This window comes from Sinocyclocheilus anshuiensis, unplaced genomic scaffold, assembly GCF_001515605.1.
Source record: "Sinocyclocheilus anshuiensis isolate Anshui unplaced genomic scaffold, SAMN03320099.WGS_v1.1 scaffold496, whole genome shotgun sequence".
Lineage (NCBI taxonomy): Eukaryota > Metazoa > Chordata > Actinopteri > Cypriniformes > Cyprinidae > Sinocyclocheilus > Sinocyclocheilus anshuiensis.
Window position 1 is genome coordinate 324925 of NW_015555736.1, and position 15664 is coordinate 340588.

Consider the following 15664-nt stretch of genomic DNA (forward strand, 5'->3'; position numbering starts at 1 on the left):
ACCCCCCAGAGCCCCCAGTTTGAAAACCCCTTGGCCTAAATAACCATGTGAATTTACACATTCTCCTGAAATCCTAAAATTAATTAGCCTTAAATGAGTCTTGAAGGGCATTTACACTTGTTCTTTTCATGATCAAAAAGCTATTTAGTAAAAACGCATGAACCATGCAGACTACAGTTTATTTGAGAATGCCACATATGCTTGGTCCATTAACTCAAAGCACACCGCCAGTCTCTATAAATTCCACCAAGTGTTACATATCTGCTTGTTAATCAACAAAAACTAATTTTGTTGTGGATTTCCCTTCATTTTCCCATTTTACTTTTAAACACTTACAGGCATGCTATCTAAACCACAGGTATCATGTCTTTCTGAGACAGTTTCTTAAGCAACCCTCCCTAACCCTCCCTCTAGTTTTTCTTTTGCAATCCTTGTACTTTCTTCACCGCTGTGCTCAAATGAGGTAAAAGGAGAAACAGATAGAGGTGAAACTGCTACTTGTGTGTTTCTGTATTGAGAAACTCAAAGACAGCATTCCAGTTAAGGTTCATCCTCCACGAAAACCCAACTGCATTATCAGCATGATTCACTACCCAGATCTCTGCGCTCAGACTTTGCCAGGTACATAGTTCGGCCGACTGGATTGCGACAGGCCACTCTTGGCTCAACCTTAGTTCCCTCTCTCATAGTTTCATGAGGAAATTAAAAGGGAAGAGGTGACTCTAATCAGAGGTTAGATTATTTTTAAACATCTGGTTAAGAATGTTGTGCAAAACGCACAAAGTCAAAGAGGGAAACAAAAGTTAAGTCTCATGTAAACGAACAAAACCGAAGGAGACAAAGGTGAAAAAACTTCAGCTCATACAACAGAATCAGTATCATGTCCAGTCAGGCCACTCAGGTTGTTAATTAAATCAGATATTGATAAAAATGTATATATTTGATCAAATGTAGCGTGTACTGGTTTAGTTTGTTATAGGGCAACACTTTGCAATAGGGTTCCATTAGTAACATTAGTTAACTACTTTAGTTACATGAAGTTGCAATGAAAAATACTATTACTAATACATAATAAATTACAACATTTACTAATACACTATTGAAATCAAAAGTTGTATCTGTTATTATTACCTAATGGATTTTATTAACTAACATTAACAAAGATTAAGAAATACTATAACAAATGTATTGCTCATTGTTAGTTAATGTTAGTCAAAACATTAATGTTAAATAATGAAACCTTAAATGTAAAGTTTGCTTTTATTTAAAAAAGGTAAATATAATATATAATAAACTATGGTCATGTATTATCTCATCTATAAAAGTGCATGGTGTCCCTGATACTACAATATCTAGTAGCAAAGCTACTTGTCTTAAAATAGTGGAGGGAGGGGGAAAAATATCAACAAATCTCTATGAAACAATTTCAGGCCGTTTTAGACTACAGTAGAAAAATATGATGGTCATTGTTCTTAGTGCTTGATTACACAACCACAACTGCCACTGCTGAGGTAAGCTGTGGTTCCCTCAAAGAAAAGTCACTGCTCTCGCAAACCTTTACCACAAAGTTACAGCCTTATTATGCCAAATTACTGCATCCAATCTTGGGCCTTAAAGGTAGCTCATCATGCACTGATGAAAAACACATGAACAAGCACAGGCCTTCATTTCACTATTAGGAATGATTACAATCGCACCAGGGGCCAGTCCTGTAAGATCTGCGAGGCAGAGACTCCACTAGCAGTCATTTGCGTTAATTACCCGACATTATCAACAAAGGAACTGCGTTTGTCGAAACCTGTCTGATTAGGGACTGAGAGACACCGGCCTCATGGGAACGAGAAACAAATGTTCTCCCTTGATTTGTGTTTGTATAGAAACAAGTTGCCTTAAAACCCCCTAAAAGTCATCAAATTTGCATGTTGTTTTTTCTCTAGATTACACCAGACATGCTGCATCCTGAAGACTGTGTCCTAGGACCTTAAAAAACAACGGACCCTTTCTTTTGTTTACATTAGTGCCGTCAACTTGGTAGAAACGATTAGAGGCAATTGGCAGGTTTTTTTATGTTTCATAATATATGATAATTTATGCCAGTGGGAAATCATGCACACATAAATGGAACCAGATATAAGTTGTCTGTCTGAGGCAAACTTGTTTACATCAAAAGTGGAAGAAATTTATTTTATAAAGATTTTCAAATGTCATTTTAGCACACAAGGTTTTACTGTGGTTAAATGGTAGTTTTAAGGTCAGTTTATATACTGATATGTAAACAGCCAATCGCATTTATTTCAGTTGCACATTATTGAATCATTTGTCAACATATGAAAAATTATAGACTGCCAAGGAACATGTGGGTGGGAATAGTGCTTGAAGTATTACAGCAGGGTCGAGTACAAAATGCAGTGTTACAAGTTTTAAGCCCACAGATATATTTTAGTTCTTCCTGTCATTAGTAGTGATATCTCCCCCAATGCTAATGGATCTGTAAAGCATTACCATAAATCTAACCTCCCCCATAATATCAGAGTTCTTATGGGTCACTGACTCACCAGATTCTACTTGATGCCTTCGCACCGTGTTAAACGATACAAGCCCGGTAGCCTTGTGTAATTCATTTCTAACACTACGCGCTAACCTTTCAGGTTGCACTGCTACCTAATAAGACATGTACACATGACGTGAATAGGCCCCTTAAAAAACACATTCAGATATGAGTAATATCGCTTTGACAGCAATCTGCATAAATTCAAATGCAGCCTGAAGCATACACTGGCCCGTTTAAAATTCAGAATTATCCCTCTTTTAGCACACACACTATGGCATCTGTCCTCTAGAATTACCGCATGAAAAACGGCACCTCGCTCTCATGTAAACGGCAAGTTTTGATGAAATAGTGTGCACTGTGTCAGATTCTCATCACATCTAGGTGTCTATGGTGTCACATCCAGGGGCCTGTACCATGATAGTGGCTGAACAAACTCAGGGTTACAGGATTAGTTTTGAGTTGACAAAACCAAACCAATCCAGTCTGGCTTTGTTGGTACCATGATGCTGACCATCAACTTTCTCTGTCAACTCAGGCTTTGATCCTGAGTTAGTGAAACACGTGCACTTGAAAGCGTGACATCAGTAATGAACAGTCAAATGTAGTCATGTTTAAGCTTTATCAGTTAATTCTAAAGCATATTTATATTCTATATATATTTATATTAATTTAAAATAAAAGATCAATTATTATTTTAATATGGCTTGTGCAATGGATTAAGGGTATAATAAATATATAAATCATATAATTATAATAAATAATCACTAAAAGCCAGATGATTTTATCTTTAAAAACATTTTACCATGTAGTGCCCTTTAATTTGGAGCAAGAGGAACTGGGGGAGTGGCTTTATTGCATCAGAAATGTGTAACTTTTCTTGAAGCTGATTGGTCAAATTTCAGTTTGTGATCTCTAAACTAGAACATAACCTGCCCTGGAGCAGGTTAGCTGTGGAGCGCAAGTTACTATGGTGATGAACACTGCTAAAAGCCAAGCCACTTTCATGGTACCTAAAACCCAGGATTGGTGCGAACTAAACTGAAACTTACCTGGCTAGCCAGCTAATCCAGCTTCATGGTACAAGCCCCAGGTCTCAGGCAACATATAAACAGAAGCATGTAAATTTATTGACTAATCCTGCTGCGCTTGTTAATGGAGCAGATTTTCTTACTGCGTTAAGGAGGTTTATCAATTTTTAATAACTTCTTTGAAATTTCATAAGGGAGTGATGATATCTTAACAGAAAGGGGAGGAAAGCATGACAGTCCTCATTGATGTTGTTTTTATTAGAGAAGGTGGACCACCGAGAGATTCATCAAACGCACACAAAACCCCTGCTGAATCAGCATCACTCTCAGGGGTGTTAAGAATACATGTGAAATCACATCTAACAGAGCTGGTTTGACACTCATTATGTGATTAATGTGGCTATAAATAGATTCAGTGATATAATATATAATGTGTTGAGTAATTAACTGAAATATAAAAGGACTCAAATACTTTAGTTTATTTTATTCAAATCCCACTTCCTATATTCCATCTGAAACATTGTTGTTTGCTTGTTTGTTTGTAATATAAATGTTATAAAAATCAGTTATACATATATTCGATCAAACATTACAGTACAATTGTAAAATATTATTACAATTTAAATTAAACTGTTATCCATTTTAATACAGTATATTTAATACTCAAGTCTTCAGCGTCACATGATCCTTATGAAATCATTTTAATATCCTGACTTGGTGCTCAAGAAACATTTCTTATTTTTATTAGTGCTAGTTTTTACTGCTTAATATTTTTGTCTAACCCTAAACTGTGATACTTTTTTTATAGAAGTCTTTGATGAATAGAAAGTTCAAAGGATCTAGTGTAAGGGTTGTTCATGTCACTTATTTGATGATTAAAAGCATTAATGTCTTTCAAAAAATATATTTTGTGTATGCATGTGTTTAAGCTGCATAAAGCGTGAAACTGTTTTACAGAATCTCAAGGTAATGTAAACGCTGAGGAATGTGCAAATATTTCTGTAATTGCATTAGACTCTACAATTAGTTCAAGTGTACTTAAAACTTTGCAGGAAGTTAAATACGGCAAGAGGCAATTAAATAGGCCTAAGAGGATGATGGGAGTGAATTCTGTCCCAGACGACAGTGTCTCCCCAGGGGTGGAGGTATTTGTTGCTGTAATAGGAAGCGTTTGGTCAGCACAGAGCAGCTGAAGTGAGCAATCAGGTCCATGGCAGATTACCTTACCCACACGATAGGCCTGCTGGGAGCATCCTGATCTAACGGTACCTGACATGTCTCCTCACAGCTCCCTGCATGTGACTGCGTGTTTCTGCCTCTGTGTGTGAGAGTTTAGGGTCTGCTGGCAAGTGATAGCTGGTGAATCGCAGGTTTTGCCAGTCTGGTGAGTCTGCGTTTTTGGGTGGAAAGGAATTACGTGAAAACGGAAGATTTAAAATTCCTTAATTTACGTCACTTTACCTACCCTCATAGTTGAAGTACTTTATTTCCCCGAAGAGGAAACGACAGTAGTGGTTCAGTCTCCTTAAGCCTCTTCCTCTATCAAAACATTGATGGCCTTCAACTCGACCCCTCGTGACCCCAGCATCTGTTTGAGGAAATGGCCCTTATGCATCATGAACTAAAATGGACTTTTCCTATGGCCTTGAATGAAAAGGTTATTAATGGGATATTATTCCAACAAACTCTGAGAACTGTTATTGCCATATCACACTCGACTGATCTACAGAACGTCTGCCATTTGTGTCCCTGGCGTGTGTGTTTTTTCTTTTTTTTTCACAAGTTACTTTTAAATGTTATTTTTAAATGCAAGTCAGCATTCAACAGTGACATTTTTTCCCTCATCATGATTCTGCCTTTTTACCCTTTGAATTTAAATATTTTAATCATTTAAAAAGTCTTGAAGTTGTGCCACAGTTTGTGCATCAGATCTTTCCATATTTTTTTTTCCTCTATTTAAAGCAATGAGGGTTACATAAATCACCCTCTGAAGAAATAAACGTTCTCTTTATCAATTTATCATCAAATTCCCTTTTTTTTTTTATCAAATTCTGATTCTAAAAAACACCTTGTAGTTTTATTGCTTGTTAGCACAGGATTGTATTGTCAGATTAAAAACACTCTATATGATAGAATATTTAAAAGTGGGCAAAAAAAATCAAACTGAAAAAGACACGTGTTTGATAGAATTACTTGTTTGGGACTGTGGATTTGAACTTATTTGATACCCGTGATCAAGCATTCAAATCAATAATTAGTGGTGCGATCCACACACAAACAGGCTCATTCGTCTCGTCTTTAACACTGACCAGTTTTACCGTGGAGAGCAAGATAAACAAAACCGGTAATCCAGAAATCAAATGAAGACTGTTCTTTACTAATATCACAGATCGTCTGTACACATTCTGACAACGCAGACACTGTCAGAACAAGGCATATGTTCAGCTGACTGCACTTAATTTGCTTAGTGACATTGTAATCTTTGCAAATGATTTTTAAGCTGAACACAATAAGGCCCTCTCATTTCGTAACATAAATAAGTATGCATGAACAGACAATTAGAATATGATCATGTAAATATGAATCAAAGCGTGGGGAAAACATGTCATTGCTAATTGCCCTTCTATTTGATTGCCAGTAGCCACAAGCACTGTTTTTCTCACTCAGTTTTATTCATTTTGAAGTTTACCATGTAGATGAACATTGTTCTGGCCGTTTGTCAGCTTTTGATTAATATGGCATGATGTGTTGTTGAACAACATTACAGTGTGAACTACAGGAGCACCATCAAATGTGTATTCATTTACACAGCAAGGTCAAGACACACGGCATCTCAAACCACAACCCAGTTGTCAGGAGTGTCTGTGAGGTCAGCATGTCACGGTTTATTCTAGAGTGGTTACATCAGCTAAAAAAAATTAAAAAAAACAGCAGTGACCAGCTTTTTTTTGTCAAATTGTTGTTAGTTTGGGACCTCACAAACCAAGTGAAATATGACCATGAATGGCAAACAGTAAAACAAAAAATGGCTTAAGGGAAACATCCTTCAGCAATATAATTTGTAATTTGGTCATTTACATATGTAAAAAGTTAAAATGCTGCTTTTAGCATTTCAAACTTTTTCTTCAGCTTGTTTGTCCAATTTTGAACTTAAAGTTAAAGATATACTTAATTTCTCACAAAGTTTTGTAGGAAAAACAAACATCTTTCCATATTTGACCATTTCAACAGATGTCCTTAATTATTTTTGGTCATTGTGGTTTAGAGACAACAGAATTCTCAGATGCCCGCAATAGTTCAAGTCCAAAACATTTTTTAAATAAATAAAACAAAATAAATAACCCAGCACCAAACACAATACAGTTAAACAAGACTAACAATGTATTTTCTATTTAACCTTCATATATTCTAGGCATTTTTCTAAACAAATCAAAACAAAAAGTAACTATATTTTACATTTGGTCTTTTTCTTTCATCATAATATTCCCTTTTTTTAGCCAGTCTGTATTTTTATTTTTGCCATCAAAATATGTAAATGCAAGAACACATTTTGTTTTTGTCTAACTCCGCCTACCTGCCTTTCGTTGGACAAGCAGTTAGTCCCGCCCCATAACCAGTGGTTAAGTCAATGTTGCTGTACAGGGTCATTGCATATCAGAAAGAATTTTAACATTAAAACAAAATAAATAAATTTACGTCACACTTAAAACGGTGCCTACAAAATAATGGCCGCTGTGAGTTCAAAGGTACACACCTGACATTTCCTGCTTTTCCTGCTTATAATTGGCCATGTCCGACGTTTACATTTTTAAAACCAGGGAAAGTGTGGCATTTACCCTTATGTAAACACACAACGCCATTCAAGATGCAACAGCTGTCGAAGATTTACATGCCTTATGCCAACCAGTTCTACAAACTTGCATCATTAGAGTGTAAATGCTCAGACAGCAAGGTACCTGCAACATGTCACTCACTATATTTGTTATTTGAGCAGACGCAAGTTGAAAGAATGAAAGCCAGCATGAAGCATGCACAAGTGATTTTTTACTGCATTTTTAGCTCAATGGCGTCCATTTACCATTTCAGTTATAGCCATGATTTGTAGAGGATACATTTTCATAGCAGTGGAAATGTTGCATCATAAAAACCAAACGCAAGAGTATATATTAAATATTTAAAAATGTGATCAATTTGAGAACCTTGAGTGTTTAAAGGGGTCATATGATGTTGCTAAAAAGAACATTATTTTGTGTATTTGGTGTAGTGAAATGTGTTTATGCGGTTTAAGGTTCAAAAAACACATTTTCCACATGCTGTACATTATTGTTTCTCCTCTATGCCCCGCGACCAGACAAAACCATTAAAACCCATTATAAACGAGGCATTTGTTGCATCCAGTGGGGACATAATGACGGATTATAATGACTTATACAGTTTTTTTACGCATTGCGTTGCATCGCGCCTCAAACATAAAAACCTATGGGAAGCCAAACAACCCAAATGTGGGACGAAACAGCGCGGTATTAAAGTGTTCGCGGTGACCTGTCATCGGCGCGGCTCGAGCGGCGCGACCGACTCGACAGCGCAGAGAGGACGTGTTTACTAGCGCCACCGAACTGACTGAGCGGCGCTGATCAGTTACAGCAGCGCAGCGCGAACATTACTCTCCGCAGAAGTTCGTGTTTTTTTCCTGCACATAACATAATGAAGAGTTATTACATTTCTTTTGCTTATTATCTTTCATATTACTACATGTAAACCGTAGTGTTAGCTACTTTGAAGCACGTATAGCCTATATTTAGTAGTCCGTGCAGTAACCATGGATTGTCATTTTTTTAAGCCACAGTTTAACTACACATGTATGGTTAAAAGGTTAGTGTAATAAAATCATGGTTAATTTTAATGTGTTTTCCGATAAACCTAAAACACAATGCAGTGCAAAATTCAAAATACATCATATTGAATTTACATACACTGTCCCTAATCTTTAAAGAGTTTTTTTAAATGAATTAAAATGTATTTATTTAATTTGGAGTGTAGAGAAAACCCTTACAAACCGTATCCATTATATAAAATTGCAATGTTAAAGTTAATTAACAACGGTCTCTTTACTAGAGACAACAAAAATCCCATATATATATACTAGGCTATTTAATAATAGTTCAAATTTAAAATGGGCAATATTGTGCTGAATGTAGAACTTGACGACTTTTGCATCCAGTGGGGACATAATTACTGATTATAATGACTTATACTGTCTTTTTACGCGTTGCATCGTGCCGTGTAAACATAAAACCTGTCTGCATTTGTGATCGGAGAAATGACAAACAACAAGCGCTACTCTACACTGCTCAAAACTCGCATTTAAATTATCAGTGGCAAATTCTTTAAATATGAAAACGTACTTACAGACTGTGAGTCAGAACAGCCGCATTTTGTAGTCTACTCTACCAGGTTCAGGAAACCATCCTCCATAAAACACGTTGCACACATCTGATTATTTGGGTTGAACTGTTCTGGAACAGTGTTGTAAATACAACTTAACCACTGATTTCTAGTCGTGTCCTCTCATGCTTCATGCTCTGGCTGCGGTGAGCTGAGAGAGAACAGGACACGCCTAAAAAACCCTAAAGTGTCTCTGGTGGCCGGTGTCAGTTGTGCACAGAGATTGTGGTCCTTGGCCCCGACCCAAGGATTAGGTGTTCCAGGGAAGAGAGATTTCTTGGCCCTTGCCAATCCCCAAGAGTGCTTTGGGAATTGTGTGTTTGTGTATGTGCTTTTCCCTCCTCCCTTCCCACCTCCTCTGCACTTGAGTTTTACGCCATCTTCCTCCTCCTCAAAATGCCCACGATAGCACGCGGATGGTATAATCAGGGCCTGCCCTGGCTGGGTGGGTTTAAAAAGACTGACATGAACGGTGGGGGATCTTGGGCAAAGGAGGTAAGACAGGATATGAAAACAATGGACTCATTGTAGAGAAATGATAGAGGGATGAGAAGGAGATCGGTGGAACACAGCACCATCTACAGGCTGATATAGAGTTCACCATCAGATGATCGCAGGAGGACGGCCAGAAGTGGGTGGGATGGCGTTTCCTTTTATGAGTGGATATCAAATGTGATTGGGAAGAATAAATGAATTCATTGTAGTGATACGGGTGAAATCGCTTTGATAAGAGATGGATTACGTTGGTTTTATAGTTGCAACACGAGAAAGAGTGTCACTTTGAAACCCTCTTTGACGTGTTTCCACATGAAAGGCTTCGACAAACAAGAGAGAGGTGACCTATAGTGACAAAATGCATTCTTCTCCATTTCCTGCATTTTTACGGGCTGCTCTTGAATTTCAAATGGAACCGTTGTATGAATGCCAGCTCCGACGCTTCCGCTCTGCTCCCAAGTCTCTCTTTCTGTTCTCCAGGTGACCGTTTTGTAGCCCCACCACCTTTCCTGTGCCAAAAATGCCAACTGTAACAACAAAGAGTGGCAGATGCCAAGGGAATCCCAGATGAATGACCTCAGTGAAGCCGGCCTACCAAAGAGAAGCAAATATTTACCCTGCGTGTTTGAACCCATGGCGCGGTGCCACGGCTGCCCCTCAGAGCGCATACCAGCCCGATAGTCTTACTCGTCCTCCAACTTTACTCCCTAGGTACACCCTATATGAAGCCAGAAAAATCTTCTTGATTTTCAACCATCGCATCATAGAGCGGAACATGACGGAAAGGGGTATGTTTAAGAGATAAAGGAATATTTCAGGTTCAATACTACTTAAGTTCAATCATAATGATCAAAAATTAATTGACGCTTCTCTTTCTTTAAAAATCAAAAATCTGGATTATACATAAAATTGTAAAAAGCTCCCCACTGACATGTTAAAGACACAAGATATAAACAATATGCATGTTAATGGGATTTTAAGTGATTTAAATTTACATAGAAAATAATTAATGTAATTATAAACCCTACAATGCTGTAAAAATGTTTTAAACCAATATACAGCTCAAACATATGTTTTAAGAGAAGACTTAAAGACTTCACATTTCTGCTTTTAAACCCCAAATTCTTCCCTATTCACTTCTCTTGTAAGTGTCTCTACCACATTTTTGTGATAATCAACACTATGCCAAAATAGAGAATGGAGAACCCAGAATGTTCCTTTATTTCTCCTTTTATTTTTCTTTCATTTTTATCAAACATTTCTTTTTTTTTTTTTTCAAACTTTAAGTCTTCTTATTACCAGTGCTGTCTCTTATTCCATTCAGGTCCAGCACATCCCAGAGCTCAGCCGCCCTGAGACCGAAGTCTCCTTATGGGACACTGACTTCAAAGTCCATTTTGGAAGGACTGATCTGAAGAACGCGAACCGGTCTCTGATAACCAACAGAGCAGTCGGGATCAGTGGAGAAGCCACCAAATGAGATCTCTTGGGCATCAAACACACACAATACATAAAATATGTGCATATCATATTAATGTGCTGTTCTATTCTTCTGTTGAGGTGAAGCTGGTTGGAATATGCTGGCTGTCTTGACTGTGCATGATTTACTCGATAGTAAATAGTTTTACATGGAAAACATATATTGGCTCTAGTTTTGCTCGACTCTTTGACTCAGACTCTCCTCTCGGAAGAATTTGCAGGTCATACCAGGATGCAAAACTGCACATCTGACCCACCTGTGCACTCCATGACTCCATAACCCATCATCCTCCATCAGATTAGCATGTCCACTCCAAGAAATGAGCTCTCAAAAATCAACATTTAATCCCTCAGGAGAACAACAACAACTGCAGTGTGGTACAATATAGAACAGATGTGCAAGATCTTAACCTGGGACAAGAAATGCCTTGATGCTATGTGTCAGCCATCAAACAAACAAACAAACAAACAAATAAATATATCAGACTTAATCTGATAAAAGGGCTCAGAATAGGTGCGGTGCACATTGAGAAACTCTGAAAAACTTTCAAATGCCTGTCTGCATTAGGCTACTGTCCTTTAATCTGACTCCCACCATGCTGGATTGTAATCCCTGTGTCCTGTATGAGCAATCATCAACTACATGATGGGGAAGGGGAGGTTATGAGGCAAAATGGAGATGCGAACAATGTGGTAAGCTCTGTCAAAAAAAAAATGAAAAAGAGGATTGCAGTGGATATGGAATCAATCACTAGAGCTACTGACTTTATGACTCTACTAAGCTCGTTCTACTAGATAGACAGGTGTTGTTGTTTTTTTGTTTTTTTGGAGAACAGCGATCCAGGGTGAAATGTTTGAAAAATTCTTCAAATGGTAAACAAAAAGTAACTTTTTCCTGAAATATGCCACATCAAGCTCCATGTCGAAAATGCATGACTCCAGGAGTTGGCATGCAGCAGCAGTTCCAGCCTGCTCAGCCCACGCCGTCTCTAAAGACCATTAAACCAAAGCAAACGTTTCAACAACATTTCCATCCATTCCTGCTCTAACAGCACGTGATGAGAGCAGGTTAAAGCTGTAAGCCATCAAAGTCTGCCGAGCACCGTGCCCTGTTTGAAACTCATCTGGATCCCCCATAAACACTCAGCTGCTAATTGGCTGCACATGTGGCACTGAGTGCATTTTTGCATGCGTTAGTGTGTGTGTGCCGCAGCGTGTTAGAATGTGCATGCGTGTGTTGGCATAAAACATGGCTTATCAGTCTGATCAAAGACAGCCTTTCCTTAAACTGTCTGCAATATGAAAGGCACACACACAAAGGCAGGAATAGCTTCATGGTAAATATCTGATCCGGAGAGTAATCGGTACCGGTCTCGGAGATCTGGCTCTTTGATCGACACTCCTTTCCTCTTTCGTAGTTTAAATGTGGAAATATATTTATTGGTGGCTCCCCCACATCCGATCATCGTGCTCCATCTGGGCAGGGTGCTAAAAGATGCTCGCCACCAACGTGCTCTCTGAGCTCCCGAAACGGTCCTCGCTTCTTGCCACACAGCATATGAGAAATACCGGAGAAGAATGGCATGCAATTTAATTATTAGAAAGGAAAACTGTTTAAAGTTATCACTTTTATTATTATAACAGGGCTCCGAGAAGCACATAATTAAAAAAAAAAATAATAATTTAAATTAATTACTTGCTTCAGATGACTACTTTTATAGATGATCTATTGTTGCACAAGCAAATATCGCTACTACACTCTTAAAAATAAAGGTGCTTCACGATGCCATAGAAGAACCTTTTTGTCTAAATGGTTCCATAAAGAACCTTTAACATCTAAACAACCATTCTGTATCACAAAAGGTTCTTTGTGGCGAAAGAAGGTTCTTCAAATTATAAAAAGGTAAGAAAGAGATGGTTCTTTAAAGAACCTTTGACTGAATGGTTCTTTGTGGAACCAAAAATGGTTCTTCTATGGCATCGCTTGAAGAACCTTTTGAAGCACCTTTATTTTTAAGAGTGTAGGTGTTGCCGATAATAAAAAAGAATGAATTAAAAAAAAATAAAAAATTGCATTAATCGCGTATGTAATTATTTAAAGAAGGGGTATGCACCTCTGCCTCCTCTCCATATACACGATCTGAGATATATATATATATATATATATATACACACAAAAAAAACTACACAATATTCATGATACATACATGTTTGAGGTACATGAATGCCGATAGCTGGAGCTGTGCAAAGTATGGACTTGCATTACAGCTGTACTTCAAGCTTGAATTACTTCAACGATAGGAAAATCCCTTATGGAATTTATGTTATGATTAAATGCATTACTTTTTCAACAAATTACTTAAATAATAAATAAGAAATTGACAGCACTGATTGCCATGTCATACAATTTCATGTAGCAGAGAACACTTATCCCAAAATAAATCTAAAGCATAACACAATAACATAAAAGCTCATAATTCTATGAGCACCTATAACTAAAACATCTGTAAATATCGTACATTTGAGTGTGTTCAAGTACAATACGTCCCTTCAGTAGATCCATGAAAAACATGTAAATGCATCCTGTTTGAATGATTAATACAACAACACTGCAAGCCAGTTAAACATAAGTGAACCTTCTGAGATCATGTGACTAACACGGTGTCTTGCTGGGACAGGGTTGACAGAGTCATGACATTTCACCCCAGTGCATCACTGTGTTGTCTGTCATTTTGAACATGACTGAATGACGGCTATTTACATGCCCTAAGGGACAGTATTGTGTGGCAGGGGCCAGATCACATGCGCAAGGTCCACTGAATTGAACGCCTGTTCTAAAGGGGAATTTCTGCCACTGTAGAATCCTTTCAAAAACAACATCCATAAACTCATACTTGCCTCTAAATAAAGTCATAAACTGTTATGTCAGTAGGTTTAGAATAGGCCTAAGGGATTGTTTGGTTATTTTGTTGCTTTTTTGCTGAAAGACATCATTTTATAGAAATTCTGTAATTACATATTCACACGAAATGCACACTGAGATGCTTAAAAGAGTTTACCCCAAACCACCAAGTTGTTTAGCTGTGCAGTTACTAAAGGTAAAAAAAATAATAATAATCATTTAGGGCTTTTATGGTTGCTGGGGCCAAATGCTACTCTAAATAAAACCATTGCTGTTAGGTATGTATCATATCGCCACATTAAATAACCATTGGTGCACAGGCAGTGTATTGACAGCACGCAGGCCAACACAACCTCAAATGTCACCTATAAGACCATAAGCCACTTTAGGGATTTCAGTGATGCAATAGCTCACATATCATAATCAAACAGAGTCTGGATGTGATTACAAAAGAGCCAAAGGCCTCAAGAAATCCTGTCCTCTCAATAACAAAAGGATTGCTTTTTCTCCCGCTAGCTGGCCACGTTCTGTTTCACGACAGAAACAGCGCCACAAAAATGTCTTAAATAGCCTTATCAGTCTGGTTGGAAAACACAGGCCCCCGATTCTCGCTCCGTACACCAGAAATGTTGCCCTTCAAATGCTTAGAGAGTCTGGAGTTATTTAGCTCTGGTCCCCAATTCCAGGCCCGTGCCAAACCCAGAGTAGCATTGGAGGATTGCGTTTAAGAGCTGGCACAGGATAGCTCGGATACTTGTGTGCAAAGACACTGCCAGAGGGAGGGTGCCAAGAGGGCCCATCTCATCTCCAAGCTGTAAGCAACTGGAAAGTTTCAACAATTGTAGCGTTACATTTTGTCTTGGACTGAAATATTTTGATGTTCTGTGTATTTTATTTCTTGCATTGAAATCACCTGAACAAAGCTAAATATTCATCATTAATGCAAGTAATATTTGTGTTGAAAACTGTCTACATATTTTAACTAAACAAATACAAGTAGAAGAATAGAAAATAAAGAAAAACATTGACAAAGAAAGTAGCTATCATTAACATGCAATCAAAAACTACACAATTGACCTCAAAGCTCCGTAGCTGATTTCTACTGGAATATATCATTGCTTGATCTATGCAAGTTCTATTACCTCCAATGTATATCAGATGGAGAGGAAATAAAAAGGATTCACAGGCTGAAGTGATGCGTCCCATCCACCTTTTTGCCAACGGGAGTCTACGAATCGGAGGCAAGTGGTGGCGAAGCGGGGCTGTGAACCTCTCATTTGCAAGAGCACAGAAGTGTGTGGCTTAGGAAAATGGCTGTAATAGCAAACATGTGTGCCATATGTAACATGTTAGTAAAGTCGGGGGGTCTTTTCAGAGTGGAAATCTTGATAGTTGCTGATAAAAGCCCTTTCTTAATTTAGTTGACTATACAGGAGGAAACTACTACATGTACACACAAGCACTAGACTAGACAGATGAAGCAGGGTGGGGGTCGCTTTATGACTTTTACTTTTATACAAGAGCCCACAATTCTTTGATATCGCTTTTACAAAACAGTTCAATGAACATTGTCAGTTTTGAGTAGATTACGTGTTAATTATTCCCAGTTCCCTCCTTAGCTCCGCCAATATAAATAAATAATTCCAAACAAAGCCTAGCAGAACACCAAGCTACACAACAGAGGTGTTTTTCGTTCAAGAATGATTCCGTGTTTTGAGAAAAAAAAAAAAAAAAAAAAAAAAAAAAAAAAACAGTTGGGAGCAA

The 15664-nt window shown here is 37.8% G+C and overlaps 2 long non-coding RNA genes across 2 annotated transcripts in view; one reads left to right on the plus strand and one right to left on the minus strand.

The window, feature by feature from the left end:
* The first annotated feature begins 9789 nt into the window (after positions 1 to 9789).
* On the plus strand, positions 9790 to 11420 carry LOC107673114 (uncharacterized). The gene is made up of 3 exons (XR_001632374.1): positions 9790 to 9859; positions 10000 to 10307; positions 10844 to 11420. It is a non-coding gene; the product is annotated as an uncharacterized LOC107673114 (long non-coding RNA).
* The window catches only part of LOC107673115 (uncharacterized), a 15845-nt gene continuing 10369 nt past the window's right edge, over positions 10189 to 15664 (minus strand). The window contains exons 2-3 of the long non-coding RNA XR_001632375.1: positions 12367 to 12538; positions 10189 to 10237 (exon numbers count right to left, since the gene is read on the minus strand). This is a non-coding gene — a long non-coding RNA (uncharacterized LOC107673115). The remainder of the gene's footprint in view (positions 10238 to 12366; positions 12539 to 15664) is intronic.